General features: G+C 41.2%; 1 protein-coding gene across 1 annotated transcript in view; it reads left to right on the top strand.

Annotated features, from left to right (window-relative positions):
* hcn1 (hyperpolarization activated cyclic nucleotide-gated potassium channel 1) overlaps nucleotides 1-20,203 on the top strand; it is an 82,598-nt gene that overhangs the window by 15,388 nt on the left and 47,007 nt on the right. The window lies entirely within an intron of this gene.

Here is a 20,203-nt window from a genome sequence, read left to right as displayed (position 1 = left end):
CAGTATACTTAACATTACTGATGCGGGTAGGGTCCTCTCCCTGACTCAGCGACACGGATCTGTTTTACGATCTCTCCCACGCGATTTGAACTTTATTCTTTCTCAAAAAATGGTTTGAATGTGTGTGAGGCAGTTAGCAGCTGTCTGCGCGCAGCTCCGCTTTTGTCAGAATCAGAATCGTAGAGCTGTCACGCAAAAGCACGACCTGTTTCTGTGAACATCAATGTGACAGACTGAGTCACTTCCTCAAGATCAGATTGTTCTACACTGACATCAGAGACGCCCTATGGTAGCGCAGTGTACATTTAATTCACGTGCAAAACAGCTCTGGCGGACATGTCCTGCAGCCGGCATGCCGACTGTGGCCTCCTTCAGAATGTGCATCAGGCATTGTGTTGTTTGATAAAACTGCAAAATTGCAATATGGCCGAGTGTGTTATCCAAAATTGCAGGAAGCTTTTTTTTAATAAAGCTAAAATGTGTGACAAACTGGATTATAGTGACTGTAGTGCTGCAGAGATGCCCTGTCCTACAAATCTTGTTCTCCAGACATAAGAAAAGCATGTTTGTTTGGTAGAGACCTCAATATATGTCACATTGTCGTGATTTTAACAGTTTATAAAATAAAAGAAATTTTGAGACAAAAATGATCATTTTCATGTCACCCCATAGCTCAGTTGGTTGAGCATGTGCCCCACTTACAGAAGCTGTGTCCTCACCACTGCAGCCCAGAATCTGAATCCGACCTGTGACCCCTTGATGCATGTCACCTTTCTCTCACCCTGTTTCCTGTCACTCCCCAGCTGTACTATCCGATAAAGCCATGAAAAAGGCCAACAAAAAAAAAAAGAGGGAGAAAACATTTCCAATAAATCAGGAATCATATCGCACTCGTCATATCTGTCAAAATAATAGCATATCCTGTTTCCCGACTGCAAATTGTGACCAGCCCAAGGCAATACTCATGCTGTTTAATCAGCATCTTGATATGCAGCGCCTGTCAGGTAGATGGATTACCTTGGCAGAGTTGAAGGGTTCATAAATACCAATTTTTAACAAATTTGTGCTCCCAATTTGAGAGAAAAAAAGCCATTAGTGTGCACAGGAAAAAAGTCTCAGATCTTTTCCTTTAACTTGGGGTTCGAAGGCAGAAGTGTTGCATTTATGTTTTTGTCCACTGTATTAATTCACCTCTCGTAACAGTCGCCTGGAAAAGAAACCCGGCTGATGATCCCTTAAGCTGCAAGAGATAGGTAGAATCTGCTAAAGCCGTCAGCAGAGCATGATGCAAGCGATCTGCTTAATTATAGCGTCGGCAGGGATACCTGGTCCCGAGCAGAGGTGCGCGGCTGAATCGCAGCTCAGCTGGTAAATTGATCTGAAAGGGGGGAAAATGTGAGCCAACTGACCTGAGTATCTAGTTCACTGCGTGGGAGCAGCAGAGGAGACTGTAACTACATTACACTGGCTAAATTTGGTCCCCGCTGAAATAACCAACACTATTGTGTGACAGCAGACCTTTTTTTAACTCCTCCGTCTCTGCGGTGCAAACAAACTGACAGTGAAGATGTGAATGTTCATCTGCACCTCTTCACATGTGCCACCTTTGTCTTTTCTGATACATTAAAGCCAGGAGGGAGCTTCAAAGGTGTTTTTCTTCATATACATGGTTATAAAAATAGCTTTGCGTACTGTTGCATACACCATTTCTTATAATGTACTGTGCACGTACAAAAATAGATGCATCCATGTAAAGAAAACAGGAATTTGAAGTGAGGTTACAAGACAGGAGAGGTTGAAAATAGCGGTTATTCCTGTTTTGGTATCATTTCTTTGACAAACAACAATTTCAGTTTCCCAGAGCCCAAGGTTCTTTTGTCCAACCAATAGTCCAAAACTCAAAGATGAACAGTGTACTATGATATAAAAGAGAGAAAAACAGCAAATCCTCACTAAAAACAGTTTATATTGGGCATTTATGCTTGAATAATTACTTGATTATCTATCGTTGTTACTGATTTTCTGTTGATTAAATAATAGTTCAGGAATATGAATATATTACCTTCCCAGTGATGAGAGGAGAGGCTGAAAACAGTCAATCAAAAACTCAAAGATTAACAGAGAAAACAAAATCCTCACCAGAAACAGGACATGTTTGGCATTTTTGCTCGACAATTACTTGATTATCTATCGTGCATGATTAATTTTCTGTGGATTAAATAGTTGAATATTAATATTTAACCTTCCTAATGATAAACATAATAAGCCGACAGAAGGTGCAGGCATGGTAAAGTGAATAAAGGACCTCTCATTTGCCACCTCAGCAACAGATAGTGTCGTGTCAGAGGAGATTAGTCGGCTTTGCTTTATAGAGTCCTTTGGACTTGATTCACCTGTCTCTGAGAAGTGCCTTGAGGCCTCCGCCCTAGTCCCATGGAGGGACACAGGTGCATGACCACACACACACACACACACACACACACACACATACACAGAAGGTGTGCTGAATCATGAAGTGCTGAATCATGTGTGAGGTTGAAAGAGAGAGCAGGAGAGACAGAGAGACGGATGGAAACAGAGGAAGAGAAGAAACAAAGGGAGGACGGCAGTGTGTGTTACATTTAATCTTTGTATCAGCAGCAGCAGTGATTCCTCTACTATACTCATCTGATTGATTTTCTATTGTGTCGACTCTGTTTCTCTCTGTAATTACAGCTTGTAAATGAAGTAAGGGCGAAGGTTTTTAAATGTGACCTGCTGCTGTTTGCATTTCCCTACAGGCGTCCTGCTCGGTTAAAGCTGCACCGACATCACAGTGACCGAAAACAAACGAGATGAATCTATAAAGAAAAGCATACGATGCATTCATCACGGAGACCAGCAAATGACATTTATGGGAGGATAATTAAAAGGATCCTGGCCTCATTACCATGTTCTCTCAAATGGCATTTAGTTGTAGGACAGATTTTCATGTGACCGGCTGCAGGACTCTCGTCTGTGAAAGAGCCGTGTTGGAGCGGAGCCGTCGGCCGATGACTGTGTACAACTGTTTCCCGTTATGTGACGTGATCTGATGTGATGTGATGTGTGAGGCTGAGGATTGTCGTGGGAATGTGTCATGTCTCTGTGTGTGTGTGTGTGTGTGTGTGTGTGTGAAGCAGGATATTTCTATACCCTGTAGCCTCGAGGTGGCATATGGAAGCTCGGGAGCAAACTAATCGTTCTCGTTCCTAAAAAAAAAAAACTGTGTTTTCACAATCTGCCGAGGCCATGACTGGGTTCACAGCGGCAGCGACAACTTCCGATGATCCAGGACAAGTGTTCGAGGACATCAAATCAAAACTGATCAGTAACTTTTCAGCAAAACACTTAAGTTCACCCAAAAATGAAAATTCAGTCATTATCTAGTCACCCTCATGTAGACGGAAAGTCAGGTGAAGTTGTGTAGTCAACAAAACATTTCTGGAGCTTCACAGCAGAACAGCATTGGGCAGCATTCTCCTAAACAACTGAAGTAGATGGGGACTTGCATTAAATCATAAAAACACAACTGAAAAAGAGCATAAAATGGCTCCATACAGCTCGTCCAGCCTAATCCAAGTCTCCAGGAGCCCCAAGATCACAAACTGATTTGAAAAGACGTCATTCACACCCTTTTCAAAGCCGAAATCTTCACTGTAGCTGCTAAGCTAAAAGTGCGCACCCTGTCTGAAGTGTGTGACCTCGAGTCATGGGTGTAAATAACATCTTTTCAAATCATTTCAGGATCTCAGGGCTTCTGCAGACTTGGATTATGCCTGACAAGCTGTTTGGAGCAGGTTTTTTTAAACATCTTTTTCAGTTGTTTTGGAGACAAAACGTCACCTAAACTTTCATTTTCGGGTGAACTCACCCTTTAACATTCCTCGAACACGCTGCTGTTGGAGATTTACGATAGCTCTGTAGATGAGGCTGCTGGGAAAAGTTGTACAACCGGGGACATATTTCAACTTTTGGAGCAGGTGTTATTTAGCCCAGATTCTGCTGCACGGCTGGTTGTTCATCATTAATATCCCCACAACAAGAAGTGGAGACGTTGGACATTGCAAAGCACGCAAAGGTCTGGTTTCACCTGAGGGTACGTTAAGGACACTGAGGAACATCTTCTCTACGCCTGGAGACGTACGTGTCATTTACTGAACAGAGGCAGCGATCTGAGGTGCAGCTTGTTTGTCAGGAGTGATGCATATGCATTAAAGCAGCATTAATGTGCAGGTGTGAGTGGGATTTTTCCACCGTTGGAGAGAATGTGCAAATGATGCAGGTGGGATAAACTTGCACATTGCGCAGTGGTGGCATTTCGATGGGCCATTTCTAGTGTGCATTATGATACAGTTATGTGGGAGAAATCTGTCATATCAGTGCCACCTACAACCTCCATGCAGCTCTGATCTGAGCCTCTGATGGAGGAGTTGCTTTGTCTGGGTCACTTGTACCTGCTGTACCTGCAGGTAGGGATTATTGTGATTTGCTACAAAATTCTCCAAAAAATACATGTAGATAGAACAAAAAAATGAAAAGATGGGTGAAAAATATCGACAATATGAGAGCAAAAGAAAATAAATCACATAGTAGTTACAAATAAGGCATAAATTAACATTAACTATAAAAATGTGTTTAAAGCAATGATTTAAAGACGGGTAATGTGCTGGCAAGTCAGATCTCCTCAGGCTGGGAGTTGCAGAGCGAACTAGGAACAAGCACCGAGGGTATGTTAGAGGAACTCCGGTCACGACTTGGAGCATATGGGGACAATAGCTCTGTAATATAACTGGAAGCCAGACCATGTTGGGTCTTAAAAGTTATCAAAAGATGTAAAAATCAAAATAAAATAAAATTTAACTGGCAGCCAGTGAAAGGTGGCAAGAATTTTGGTGATATGGGGTTTACGATTGGTCTTGAATTGGGTTAAAATGAGCAGCAGCATTCTGCACTAGCTGGAGACAAGCCGCTAAGGCTTGTAAACAGTTCATTTCATAGTCTAGGAGCAAAACACAACAGCATGAATAAGCCTTTTCTAAGACCAAGCTGATGTAATTTTGGTAATGTCTTTTAGGTCGAGGGGACAGGATTTAATGAGATTGCTGACATGTTGTTAAGGTTTTGCAAAATAGTTAGACACGGAGGCAGGCAGGAAGACATAATGAATAACGAGCTTTGATGAACTAAAGCTGTATTCCAAATAAATAAGACAGGCGACAAAAAGGCTGGGAGCGAAAAGCAAAGAGCAAAACTAAACAAAGTAGAAACCAGGAAGACACGAGGGACACAGGTAAAACACAAGGAGAAAACGGGATCGGGGAACTGACGTGAGAACGCAGGACGAACAACAACTTACAACAAAAACACAGACGTAAATACACGAGGGCTAATGAACAGCTGAAACACAAGTGTACACAGAAAAATGCGTGGGGAAAAAGACAAAGACAGGAAGTGGAAAGTGACAACAAGACACACAAAGATGTAGTCTACAAAATAAAACAGGAAGTGACTTACCAAAAACCCAAACCATGACACGTGGTCAAAAGTTCAGTTGCAAACTAAATGTGATACCCAATTAGATTTTCTTATCTGAGCCTGACGGACATATTCTACCACTAAACTCACATCTTGTAAACTCAATCCAGCCAGAATGTGGATTGATTGCTTAGTCTGCTGACTTTTATTAATGCATATTAAATAAAAGGTGCAGTTCATTTTTTACATGTGCTTTCGTCTTCATAAATGTGGCTCTGAATCTTAAACTAGGAATCACTCAACCCAACAAAATGACCACAATACAAACAAACTAGGCTACACCTTTATTTATTATCAGCAAATACAAGTACTGTGCGGATCCTACCAACCAGTATCCATAATTGGACACATTGCATTTGTCGCTAAAGCGTGAGCAGAAGCAAATTTTCTGTCCGGCTCTACCGAGCACTTGGCTACGGAACAGTGAATTCACTGTTCCCTCTTCTTCCCTATTGCATTTTTCATCAGTGCTCAGGCTCCATAGTGATGTTTGTGCATGTTTTATGCCATTTGGTTGAGCAAGTCTTGAAACAGCGGCACTTTTCTTTTTTTTAATGGAGAGAGCTTACAAATCACCGTGTTTCACATCTTTTTACTCAGGTTTCACTCTCTGACGGAGAGCTCGTGCCTCTGTGCCTTTTGTTTTTATAGCAACCAAATCGATTGCATTCCGCTTTGAATAATACGCGAATGGATGATTGCCATCGATGGGTTTTTGCTTGGCAGTCAGTCATGTGGCATAAACAGATATGGGATACCCCACCCTGTATTTGGGACTGCAGAGGATGACCGGGGAGGCGAAGCAGACATTTGTTGTCTTGTGTGTGGGAGTTGCAGCCTGCTGGGGGCCTAAAGAGCTCCGTCACGTGTCCTTATGTGTGACAATCTGCCTGTCACACATTTGACATGTTGTATGGGGGGGGGTGCTTTTCCTGTTTTAGAGGCGCCCACACTGTCATAGCAGCACTCACCAGCAACCATGTTAAATACGCCAAACAAGAATGTGTGATTTCCCCTTTAGTTGCACTTAAAAGTATACAATACATTTAGTAAATGTGATTTTAAACAGATATCATCATTTCTGACATAGTTAAAAACTTCATTAAACACACTGACGCATATGAAATGTAGAATTATCTCTCTTCCCCCCTCCCTCTCCATCTATTTCTCTCTTTTTCCTGTCACGCACAAAAACATCTACACACAAACAAGCGAGCAAAGTCACACACACACACAACAGCCTAATGGACTCCTCCAGTCCAATTTTGTCTAGCAGACACAAAAAAAAATGAAGGACAACAATGCTTTTTCCCTCTCATGCTGTCTGTGTTCTTGTCCTCTCTGTTTTAAGACACGGCTCTCTGACGATGAACATAATGTGCCTTGAATCGTGTTCTTGCTCCGCTCACTAAGGGAAGCTCACTCTTGGCCCACGGGGCGGAAAATCCCAGACTCCACAGCCTGGAAGAAAGAGTTTTCTCCTCATCCCCTGTAGATTTAACCCATTTCCCCTCGCCAAGTCACTCAGTGCTCCTTCTGTCGCTAGTTGGTCTTGTTAACCGCGGTAGAGTGTGTTAATTGCTTGACCATATGGTTTAGAGTACAGAGTTAATTGTCAGACCTGTGGCGTAAACTAGAGAGAAAATATAGCACTAAGGTCGCTGATTACAGCCCCGCGGCTACTCTTTATTCCCATGATTTCTTGAAGCAGAGCCTGGCTCGACACTGAGGAACATACTTTTACACACATCAGTATAGATACAAGGTTATCAGTATGCAACTTCTGACAACTAATCCCTGCACGTAAGCTCCAATATATATTATTATTATTATTATTAATTTATAATTATTATATCCCAGAGTCAATTACCCTGCCTTTATCACATATCTTTGTCACTAGTGTTAACCATATTTGAGGGATCATTGCAAAAAAAATTTGATTTTATAGACACATCTTGTGATTTAAAAAAATAAATATCGGCCTAAAGTATCCAGTATCATCATCCAGCTCTTGTTGTGGTGTTTAAAACACAGTTTTCCCATCTAAATGTGAAGCCATTTGTCATATCTAAAAGCCCATAGATGTTAAAAGGACCAATGCATGTTTAAAAATGTATTTCACTTCAACATTGACGAGACAGAGGTTAACAGATGCAAACTGAAGTACATCTGTAATGTTAAAAAAACATGCTGATAGATCATATTCATTGAGTTACGTTCCCAGTATGTCAGCCTATATAGGAGCTGCTGCTGGCTGCGCAGGTCACTTCGTATCACACTGTCACTGTAAGCTGATGCATGACATTTAAAAATGTTGTATACTCGTCCACCGGGAGTACCTCCGTCTCTCTCTCGGCCCCTATCTCTCTCTGTCTCGGTCTTTTCATCTCTTCCTGTCACTGTCAGTCTGTCTCTCAGTCTGGCCTCTTATTTGATGTAAGATACAAACAGACATGTCCGCACAGTGAAGACAGGGAGACGGAAAGACAGTGACACCGAGAGGAAGAGACGGAGAAAAGGGGGAAGGAATAGTTTGTCTAGACAGGAGACGCAATCGCACGCAATGTAGAAATCAAAGTGTTTCAATCATTCGTATTTTTAATATAAATCTAAGGAGGTTTTAGGCTTTATATACAAATGACTAGAGGAAGGAGAGGAGAGAGAAACACTGTCATCTTCTGTTACTGAGCCCGGGGTGTAACTGTTTCAGCAGCCCCACAGCAGTCAAACAAAATCAACATCTGCTATTTTCCTCCAACATCTGCTGCTTATCCTGAGCAGAATTTAGTTTTTTAAAACTTGATATTCAGCAATGATATTTTTTTGTTTTCATAATTTGCATTAACCCCCTTCGCCTGGCGTAAGAAACCAGTCAGTGAATGCAGCTTTGATCTTGTGTCCGTCCCAGTGGGATATCCCACCAGTTTCCTCTGCATGGTGTGCGCAGTACAGTAAGCAGACAGATGACAGATATAGACTTGGTGGGGGGGTGGGCTAAAGTGATAAGTGTGGAGATTAGGCTAATCTCGGTTATTTTTGTCCTCGGAGCTGTTGTTGGTGGTTACCCGCTGTTAGTGTGTGAGTGTGTAGAATGGCATGTGGAGGGGTCGCGCCGAAGATGGTGATCCCTGGTCGTGAGATGAGGAAAGCTCTTGTGAGACTCTCCATACTCGATTGACTGGTTCTGCATGAGCCTCGTAATGATCCCTTGTTATTTAGAGGGGAGTAACACCACTCATGGCAGACATCCTGTAATGATGTCTCGTGCAAAATAATTAATTAGTAACTAGCGAAGCATTTAGGGTTCTTCTACTCGCACTTCCCAAGAGTTAATGTTGTGGTGGATGGATTTTACCGAAGCGCCCTTCATCCGTCTGTCGTGACAACAGCTGTGCTCATCTATCGAAGCCTAAGATGAATAGAAACACGATAATTTATATTCTCTGTAGTCTTGTATAAGAGCGATGAACTATTATTGCACCATAGGGATGTATTATTATGGAGGTCTATTTGTGACTGCAGCACAGATTAGATTATGCAGCATATCAAGTGTAGTTACTCATGCAGCTGCAGCTAGCATAGTCAGAGGTATGTGAGACTAGATAATGTGTTGTCCCTCTACTCGGGGTTACACGACTGGCTTCCATATAGGGCTTCATATTTACTATACTGTGTTGTGACACAGCGACCTAATGTTTTAGCCGTTTGAATTACAGAGAAATGGCGACCATTAAGAGCCATCTCGAGTTATTATTCCTGAGACCGTCTCCACCGCTCCTTCCCAGCGTCGGTGCGGGTGTGTCCTCGCCAGTTCTCTGTAGTAGGAAGGGTCCATCTTGCTGATGTTTACATGAGCACAGCAGGTCACCCTGTGCAATCCAGTCAAATCCCTCCTGCTCTCACATGGGCACTAATCTTCCCTGACTGCCTTCTTAGCACAGCTCACCCTTCCTCTCTTCTTTCACTCCTCCGTGACACTTGCAAAAATGACAGCCCACTCGCCTTCCTGCCATTTCACATTAAAGGTGCACCATGCAACTTTTATTTACAAGTCCATAAACAAAGCTCTTGATACATTTTAGATGTACTTTAAAGTCATATGTTTACATTTGTGTTTGTAAACAATCGAGCAAAACAGCAAAACTTTATATCTGTGAATTAAAGGGTAACTCCACCAGTTTTACATATCCAAGTGTGTTTAAGGAGTACTACCGCAAATGTGAAAAAAGAATTATAAAGCCTTTTGTGGCTCCAGAAGAAGCTGCATGTAGTCTTATAAATTGCCCCCAGTGATGTCACTGAGTGGCTAGTTGCATTGTGGGTAATGTAGGCACCAGGTTTTGAAAAGCAGTCCACTGGTCTAGCATTGGATTTTTTAAAAAAAAAACCTTAAGTATAGAGCCAAAGCTCTAGTTAATCAGCTTAGCATGAAGTCTAGAGGCAGGGGAAAACAGCTGGCCTGTTTAATACAGAAATAAACAGAAATGTGAACACAACTGGGAGTTATGTGCTGGACCTGTTGTTTTGGGACCAAAGTGAGCTTTAGAGGGGCCCTTATGTGTAATTTTGATGTTGATGTTTATGCTGAGCTAAGGAATGCTAATCATGTCCAAACTAATGACACAGACAGAAGAGTGGTATCAATCTTCTCATCTAACGTATTGGCAAAAAGCAAATAAGTGTATTCACAAACTATTCCTTTAAAGTAAATGCTGCATAGACTCAAGTTATGGGCTTTATTAAAGCAACTATGATCAATGTTTAATGACAATGTGTTGGCTCAACAGAGCTTTATAGTGACTTTCATAGCATAGTTTCCAGATGCAGCAGGTGGCTGTTTTTTTAGCAAAAAGCACAAACAAATTACTGTAGACTACCTGGACAGCACAGTTAGCAATTAGCTTGAGAACATAGTGCAGCATTTCACAGCTACAGATCCAAATATGCCCCTCATGAGTACACTTAAATCACAACTTGTCTCCTCTGTATCCCAAGTGGCAAAAAAGTGATTTTATAAACTAAAAGGTAACTGGTAGTATTAACTCACAGTACAGATGAAATATATCCAGTAAGATGTTTATTCTGTGCAGCATCTAGAGACAAGAGGCTTCACGTTATAAAATCATATCAAAATATATCTGCAGACTGAAATCAAAGAGAATTAATCATTTTCTGTTTTGTGCTTCGGATCGATGCCTCTGTAAACTCCCTGTTGTCTCTCAGCTCTTTGTCTCTTTTTATTTTTTTCACCATCCATCTATCCCTCCGTCATAGACTGACTGGGGACATTGATTTAATTCCTGGAATGATGTTGTCAAACTGTCGTCCTGAAACAGACTTGCATAACCAGACAATTGGAGGGAAAATGGGTCATGTGGGAAAACAGTTGTTTTTGAGCGTACTGGCGTGGTTTTTGAACAATATGTCCACACACACACACACACACACACACGCCGTTGTCATTTTATTTTCTCAGAAATGGTCTCATCAATGCACAGGTGCCGCCGTCTGAGCTATAAGTGCTGCTTGTTTTGGGAGATGTCAGTCATGTTTGCATGTTTGCTTCGAGCCGGTGTTGTTATTTTGTTACTGCTGCTCAGGTTACAGGTACAAATCAATAGAACATTCATCCTCCTCCTCATCCATAAATACATTTACCTGTTCCCTTGATGCAATGAGCCTTTTTCCCACATAGAGTTTTAAGGTCCTTCACTGTGATAAAGAATCTAAAGTTTTACAGAATATAACATAACAGCACTCTTCTGCAATTTTTAGTTAGATTTTTTGTATAACAGCAGTGTTCGACCATATTTTAAGGTAATTTAGTTGCTTTTACATGTCTAAATATTGCTATTTAAATAACAGAAAAATACTGTATTTTTTAAATTATATTTGACAGTCATTTTCTGGTTCTATATTTTTTGGTACTATAGTTGCCAGAATATACAGTTGTTTTGCAGCTTTTCCTTATCAGTGTTAAAAACCAAAAAATAAACAAGGTCTAGTGTAAAATTAAAGCTAAAACTGTATTTAAATAACAGAAAATTACTGTTTTCATGACATTTGACAGTTATTTTCTGTTATTTAACAGTATTTTTGGTACTATAGCTGCCAGAGTATACTGCTGTTTTGACAGCTTTCCTTTTACAGTGCTGGAAGAAATTAGTAGAAGACTGTGCATAAATTAACCGCATACATTAAATGTATACGTTAATCCTCGCAGACTCTCATAATAATGTCCACACAATCAAAAGGAAGGCTTAGCAGTCTCTGTGGGTTAGAATGTATATATAACTACTGATAGAAAAGGTACAAGATTCTCATGTAACATTTCAAGCTAATGTTTACCGTCCTGAAGTCATTACCAATACAGTATCCTCGCACAATCCGCCCATGAAGTCCATGCAGAAAACATCATAAATGTGACCCCCCGTGGCTGTGCGAGCTCCTGCCCCGGAGGACGCTGCCTCTGCCAGTGCAGCTCTGAATGGTTGAGCACAGATTAAGGCGGAACAGTGGTGTTGAGGTTATCACGCTCACACGACCAAAATAGACGCAGAGCGGGTGAGACAGCGGGCAAGGCAGCACTGCTCGCAGTACAGTGTGATGTGCTTAGTGGGAGAACAGGGAGAATACTGCTGACGGACACAGGAATGATGGAAAACAGAGCGGATGAACTCCCGGGGGAAAGAGCTTCTTGGGCGGAAAAGGGGCTTTATTTGAACTGGTGACTGACAGAATGAATGCACTGATTGGTTTGGGGGTTGGTAATCCAGTTAAGAACAGTATCACCACACCTAGCGTCACCTTTGATCTGACACTTAAACACTTTCCCATGATCCTTGATGTTATTGGTGATCGAGAATGTGCACCTGCTGAGACTACATTCACACATTTGTAGGTCAAAGAAGGAGAGCAATTTTCGGGGGAACCAGACTCTCCTGTATTTATTTTGTTTTTCCTACCTAGCTATTTTAATAGTCAGCATCAAGTGCCATACATCATCTGATTCAGGAGAACCTTAAGTTTCCGTCTGGCTCATTTAAAGTCCAAATTTTGTGTTTGCTTCCTAAGCAAGTTACAACAATTTATCATAATATTATCCCAGGCATTTTCAGTGCAGGAAATATGTCACAGGATTAATATGAAGGTAACCGCCCCAAAGTAAAAGAGAAAACTAGTGACTTTAGCACGCAAAAAATGTGTGAAAATCCAATGCCAAGTGCGAGCAAGACTTAAATTTGTGATTCCCAATTAGTTTTAGTGTTTATTCCCTACAATTTGATCCTTTGTGGCTCTTTAGCGGTGGAAAGTGCAGTGATGCGAGTATTTTATTGTCTGGTTTTGCGAGAAATATTCTGAATTACACTGTTTTTGTTCCATTAAAGTTTATCTGGCAAAAAGCTAAATTGTAACCATGACATATTAAAAAAAGATGAATGAGAGGCACATCAGATGGCAGGGATTCTTGTAAAGTGTCTTTGTGTTCATGACAATCAAAACCAGAAAGAATATATATGATGAAGATTTTTTTTCTGTTCTGAAACACAACTTTGAAATTAATCCTAACTTGATCATGTCCGTACTTCTGCCTCATGACATATCAGCTGGAAGTATTATACTATTAACTCCTATTTTATTTGTATATTTTACTGGTAGTGTTTTTGTACTTTTACGTACTTCTTTAAAGTACTTGTACCTCTTCCATCGATATGTCATGCTTTACTATGCGTGTGAGGCGACAGTGCATGCAGTGTAGAAATAATGACCTCCTCTTTCAAGTGTTTCCTTTAACATTAATAGATCACTACTTGTTTTCTGCCTGTGTAAAGATCTCATTGATCACCACCTGCCTTTTAATTAAGTCTCCGCCTGGAAATTATTGTTGGGGCCTCATTACCTAAATGTACTGCTCTGAGCTGAAGATCCAAGGCAAGGCGAGGTAGTTTATTAGATTCGAGGTGCTGTACAGAGAAGAAAACAGCACAAAACAAAGTTAACACGAAAATCAATTAAAAGCTTAAGAGCAGAATCAAAGAGATACATCTGTATGGAAATGAAATAAGAAAAATAAAAGGTTTTAAAAGCACTTGAGAACAATAAGGTTTTTCCGTCTGGATTTGAAAAGTTGCAACGTCAGACCATCAGGCAGTTCAGCTCTGAGCTGCGTAATGACTAAAAGCCGCTTCTCCTTGTTTAGATCTTTCCCTGGGCACCAGTAGCAGTCCACTCCACAGTGATCTCAGGGGTCAGTTATATATTTCGGGCTCGAAATCCATCTAGACATTTATAAATAAGTAATATTAAGTAAACTTTAAAATCAATTATGTGGCTTACCGGCAACAAGTGTAGAGATTGAAGAACATGGGTGATGCGTGCTGAACCTTTGGTTTTTGTCTTGCGGCTGAATTAAGTATAAGCTGCAGGAGCCTGATGGTCTTTTAAGGACATTCTGTCGAAGTCCATTGCGGTAATCAATTTTCTGTTAGGTTTAGCACAAAGGACCCAAATACAAGACACTGAGGCAGGAAGGTTGGAAAAAAAAGCTGAAATCCACAGAACAAAAGGCAGCCAACGAAAGGGGCAAACATCAAATCAGGTAGATAAGAATCCAAGAATAAAACTGAAGAGATATACTTAGCTCAGAACAAATCAGAAAAGCACAGGGAACCAAAACAGACACACAAGGAGGACACGCTAGACTGAGGGAACAGACATAGACACCCTCACAACTGAAAGGGGAAAACACAGGTGAACACAAAAAACAGGCAGGAAAAAAGACAAAGACAGGAAGTGTAAAGCAAAACGTGACACGCAAGGATGACACTTACAAAATAAAACAGGAAATGACTGAATTAAAAACTCAACCATGACATTCTGCTTGAGATAAAAGCATGAATCAATTTCACCTTGTTTTATCATAAGCTCCCTTACTTTGTTTTTAAAGTGATAAAATGCTGCTTTTCTTATTTAGGTTCAAGTCAATTAAAACACAATCTGCACTGTTGTTTCTACTGTTTTAACTTTTAGGTGAGCAGCAACCCTCAGCCTCTCGTCTTTGCTGCTAAATTTTAATTCACTCTGTTTTTCTGTTTAAAGGAGAAGTTCACCCACAAATAAAATTGTCTACTCACCCTCATACCGATGAAAAGTCAAATGAAGTTTTGGAGTCAACAAAGATTTGCGGAGCTCCACAGCAGCATTGCAGCTTGGGGAAACCCTAAAATGGTTCGATACTGCTTGTCCAGCATAATCAAAGTCTAGAGATCCCTATCCGATTGAAAAGATGTTATTTACACCCTCAAAAAGGGTGTAAAAAAGGGTTTAAATAAAGTCTTTTCAAATCGATTTGGTATTGCAGGGTTTCTGGAGACTTGGATTACGCCAGACAAGTTGTCTGGAGTCATTAGATTTTTTTGTCTGTAGTATTTTTCACATTTTAAAAACGAGTCCCTGTCTACTTCAGTTGTTTAGGAGAATGCTGCAATGCTGTTTTGCTGTGAAGCTCCAGAAACTTACCCTTTAATTGCAAAAAAAAAAAAAAATTCTCAGACATCCCCTTATTTATTTGCACATTTTTCATTTGTTTTCATAATGACTCTGTAGGACTGTAGTAATTTGATGAGGGAGAACATGCAGAGAACAGAGTTACATGTATAAAATGTACTGTGCAGGACATTTTCCTGTTTAGTCTGGTCTATTCTAGACTGCATTGTAGACAGATTTACAGACTGATTAGCTTCTCTGAATATTCACTATGCTGCCTGAAGCGCTGAAATAATGCCAACTCTATTTATGTTTATTTATTGCTGAACCATACATATATCAACATGATTACGCATAGGGCATTACAGACATGTGAATTGTAATTACTTCCAGCAAGCTGCTTTTCTTTGGGGGGAGAGAGAGCGCTACAGCAAGTCTATTTCCAGTGTATATAAAATGTTCTATGTTCAGATGCATCTGATGTCAGACACACACATTGTCTTCAGGAAGATTTTGTTGCTCTTTTTTTTTTTTTATTAGTCATCAACCTTTTTTGTGTAGAAGAAGAGAGCCGGAAGAAGAAAACACGAGTTTGTTTAAATCCCAGTGAATTCCCGTTACATGATAATATGATTTTTCAAATCCAAGTTCAACTGTAATTTTGTGATTAAGCAAAACCAAGAGAGAGATCCAAAAGGAGATTTACAAGACGAAGCTAAGCGGGAGAATTCCAGATTTTCCTGGAAGCATTTTTGTCATCCTTCAACGTAATAGCCAGTGGTGGATTTAATCCCCTCAAATTAGTCCCTCGCTAATCCTCACTAACCTCAAACAGAGGTCACTCATGTCCAATTTGAAGATGCATAAAGAACACTTTGTAATTGCGTGTTGGAGGCCCACAGCTTGATGATGAGCAACTCTCCTGCATGCTCTTTTCTCTGCACATCAGGCTCAAAAAGTCAGCGTACAGTACATACATCAACCTGACAGCTTTCAACAGCAACACGTGGACATTTACAATCAACACCTTCCAAGTCGAAGTGTATCTGTGTATGTAAACACACGATACCTCCCAGGTTGACGTCCATGTCCTCGTCTATTCTACTCTACCTTACTGTACTGTACTGTGCCAAATGTGAGTGAGCGTGGGGCTGGCTGGAGCGTGTGACCATGTGCCGCTATCACATCACATCTTGGCTCTTTGTCTCTAATGTATAAGAGGATTATGCTGACCTTTGCCCCTGTCCCCAGTCAAATTTAAGCTTGCACTTAATTCTAAGCCTATATTTTACCAATGCCAGCCGAAAGTATTGGTGTTTCGCTTGGCTCTCAGTCGGTGCTACCTATTTCCTGGAGTCATGCAGAAGGTGAAAGTGTTTAGCTGTGGAGAGAGCGCTGTGAAAATAGTTTCAGATCGTTCTGGTGGCCACACAGCTCGGTCTAGGGTTCGGCGATGTCTGCCGAATTGGCATTAGACGACGTCTAGAGTGAAACATCGTGATGGACGATGACACCGTTGTTTTACGAACTTGAGGCAGCTAACCCCTCAGTGTTGTCGTAAGGCAGCAGTTGCGTATTAGCTCTCCTTTGTAGCCGCCGCTGTTTCCCACCCTTGCTCTGACATGAATCTCCAACTGTCAGAGGAAACTATCTCCTGTTACCATCGACATACATCTCTGTGCCAGCTTCAAATCAATTTGTGATCAACTTCCTGTTCTCCGCTTTAAATCCCTGAATATCTTTGGATCTTGGACGGCTGTTCAGACAAAATTTGAAGATGCCACCTTGTAATAATTATTAGTTGCAGAAGCTTTTGAGTGGTTTTGTAACGGGATCACGATGCTTCTCGGTGCGGTGAGATGTCACGTTCGCTTCGTTTAAGTTCACTGAACTCCGAAGTCGATCGTGTTTTCTTTTACCTGAAAGATTAAACGAAAAGCCTCAAACACAGCGAGTGTTGTGATGCTGTTATTTTTAGATCTGGCTTGATTTCCCCTTACTTTACAAGTTGAGCGAGACAGTGGCCGGCCCATATTTTAATCCTCTCTAATAGCATAGTGCTGCACAGACACAGTGCTCTCTCCTTCTTGATGGCCTCATTACAACTCAGATGCTTTAGATGCATCTTTAGCATCGAGGACCTGCTCTCCACAACGGGAACTCGGACCCTCAGAGTAGCTTATAAACTCCTCCTCTTAAATTTCTTGTTTCTTCGGACATTTACTGTGACATTAACTATTTTATCAGCGCAAGAAAGAGGTTGGATGCATGTAGGGAAATTTAGATATTTAAAATTCATCCCCACATTACAGTGAAGGTTATTCTGTATAATCCTGTGACCTGACCGGTGATCTACACCTGGAGCTTCTATTATTAAGAGCTCTATTAATAGACCACTACCTCACGGCTACCTGCTGCCACTAGCAGACTTCTCAAACCGGTGCCCCTGAAATCCAAACCCAAACAACTCCCACGTTGTGTTAATGAGTCTCTACGTCATTCCTCTCTGCCCCTCGGTGACTCAGCCTGACCCAAAGGTCGCAGAGGCTTCCCAGCAAAGTGAAACGCTCCCTGGGAATTTGTAAAACCTCTCTCTAACCTTCACACGAAAATCCTGCGCTCCAGACTGTCTTCTGATGTGTTTTTTTCCCATCGTGCATTAGTTGAAAGAGGAGAGTGCAGACAAGCAGTTGACTCTTTGCTATTTCTGCCTGGTGTGAAGCATTTGCAATTCAAAGTGAGGGCCAAAAGGGCGACTTCCTGTTTTCCAGTCTGGCTGCAATAACAATAACGTGGAACTTTATTAGTTACCTTTATCTCTCTCACTTTGTTTTTGTCTCCCCCGTCCTCTCTCTCTCTGTCTGTCCTGTGTCGGCTGTTCTCTCCGATTATGTCATCAAACTAGACACAGAGAGAGAGAGAGAGAGGGAGAGAAAGTTCTGCTAAATTAAGAATAAAGATGTAGGCAGCTGAAGAGATACTGGGTGCATTGAGACAGCCATCCTGTAAGCTAGTGGCTAATTTTAGCGTGTCAGGGCAGTGCACTGTATCTCCCTGTGGATGATTTGAACCATAGAGGGATCTGAGCATCAGCTCAGCCTCTTGTTCTCTCATCTGTTCAGTGCGTGGACACTGTCCTTTGTGCAGAAAGGTTACAGGACAGTCACAATGGGCCGGGGAGGAGAGATGTGGATTCAAAGAGCTTTTAAAACACCTGGGGTTTAGAGGGGGTGGGGGGAGGTCAACGGCAGATTTCGCATGCACAGCAAAACTGGTTCAGACTTATGCCAGAATACATGTCAGGACAACATGAGGTCCATGATCTGGCTCTCTGTCCTTCTCTGGAGTGATTGCACTCTCTGAGAAGAGGAAGTAAGTAGCCTTTGTAATTTGGTTAAAAGTGGTCAGTGTTTTTCCAAATTTTGAAGAATACATGCCAGGAAAAGCAAAAATAGCACAGAAGAGAAAAATAAAAGACAGATAACAAGATAAAGACTGGGCCTGGAGTTACATATACAGAAAATGTATGTATGAAGTAAAAGATGCAATTAGAAAATAGAAATGTTCAATATAACAAAGATCAGCTCATTTAATCTCTTATTCAATGAAAACATTTCAGTAGATTTTACTGTGCACATTGTGTGACTTCAGCCCTCTATACCTTTACTCTTGTAGTCCCAGGGCTGGCTGAAGTGGGGTCTGTTGGCCCACCATAAGTAGAGCCCAATTTTAGTGGCTGATACCGATATTAGCAAGAAAAGTATTTCAGGATCGCAGAATATATACATAAACACACAGTTATTTCAATGATCCCTCAAATCTTTTTTATCAAATACTTGTGACAAAGGCACATACGTAATGGAGGCAGGATATTTCAGTTAAACATAAAACTTTTTTGTTTTTAATAATTATCTTTCACATATCAGAAAATATCTTGGTCGGGCTCAGAGTCAGTTAAGGGAACTTAGGATCCAAGAACTACAGGCAGCCGGAGAGGCAAGTGAAAAAATGAAATGTCAGGAATTTAGAAAGATTATTCTGACTTTTTTTTTTCACCTGTTCTTGAGTCATAAACATAAATAATCATTTTTTTCTCAGTTGCCACCGGGCGCACCGGGGTAGCCTCAGTGTTGTTTACTATTGGACTATCACCTGTTGGGGCTAGCTGGTTAGCATGCTAACTTCAATAGATATCCCTGCCTCACCACACGTAGACGTCGCTGAGTTTACTGTTATTTCTTATATATATTATTTATGTTTTAAACTAAAATTCTTACATATTGTATCTTGAAGCTTTGATCAGTAGTGAAGAGAAAATGACCTCTTTTTAACCTCATGAGGCCCAATTAAATTTTCAGTACACTTATAATAGGTAGAATGGGCAGTTTACAGTGAATGGGAACCCATCAGCTTAAAAATAGGTAATAATTACCTGAAATCTCTTCACCAAATTGGCAAATGGGGGCAGGTTTATTATGCAAAGCCCACCAATCAGCAACCACCAATCTCTTTTTTTCCATATTTAACTTTTTTAGTAGGAGAAATCGAGCTTCGGCGTGTGAGGGCGGTGATGGAATAACTAACCTGGAAAGAAGTAATGGGTTTCTCATGCTAATGAGAAACTCTGAATTAGTGGCACAGCCAACCGGGCGTGAGTCAATTCTCCTCGCCCAGATACCAAGTAAATGAAACCGCTTCACATCGCAGACATGCTTACTCACCCTGCTGATGACTTTCTATTCTGAAACTTCCTGCTCTGATTAAATAGCCACACCGGCGGTAACACTTGCCCCAGCTCGTGGCGCTCGGCTGATTGTTTCCAGAGGTCTGCGCTCCCGTCAGTATTCAGTGTTTTATTCACCTCGCTCGCTCGCTCTGCATTACCCACTCTGTGCTGTATGTGTATTTCCTCCACCGGTCAGTTTGTTTTGGAAAGCAGCCATGTTGAATTATGCAGCTCAACATCTGTGAGATGCACACACACAGACACAGACACACACACAGACACTGGCGGCGTCAAAAATTCTCTGGTGGCCAAACGGGCACGCCATGCCCTCCACATCAAAGGTGACTTTGTACTTTTGTGAACGTTTTAAGTGTCTTTTTAATCTTTTCTGAAAGGAATCTTTTTGTACCTCTGAAATACCAACGCATGTGATGT

The sequence above is a fragment of the Pagrus major genome, chromosome 12, assembly GCF_040436345.1.
Source record: "Pagrus major chromosome 12, Pma_NU_1.0".
Taxonomy (NCBI): Eukaryota; Metazoa; Chordata; class Actinopteri; order Spariformes; family Sparidae; genus Pagrus; species Pagrus major.
Note: the sequence above shows the minus strand (reverse complement) of the source record. Positions and strands in the feature narration are given on the sequence as shown.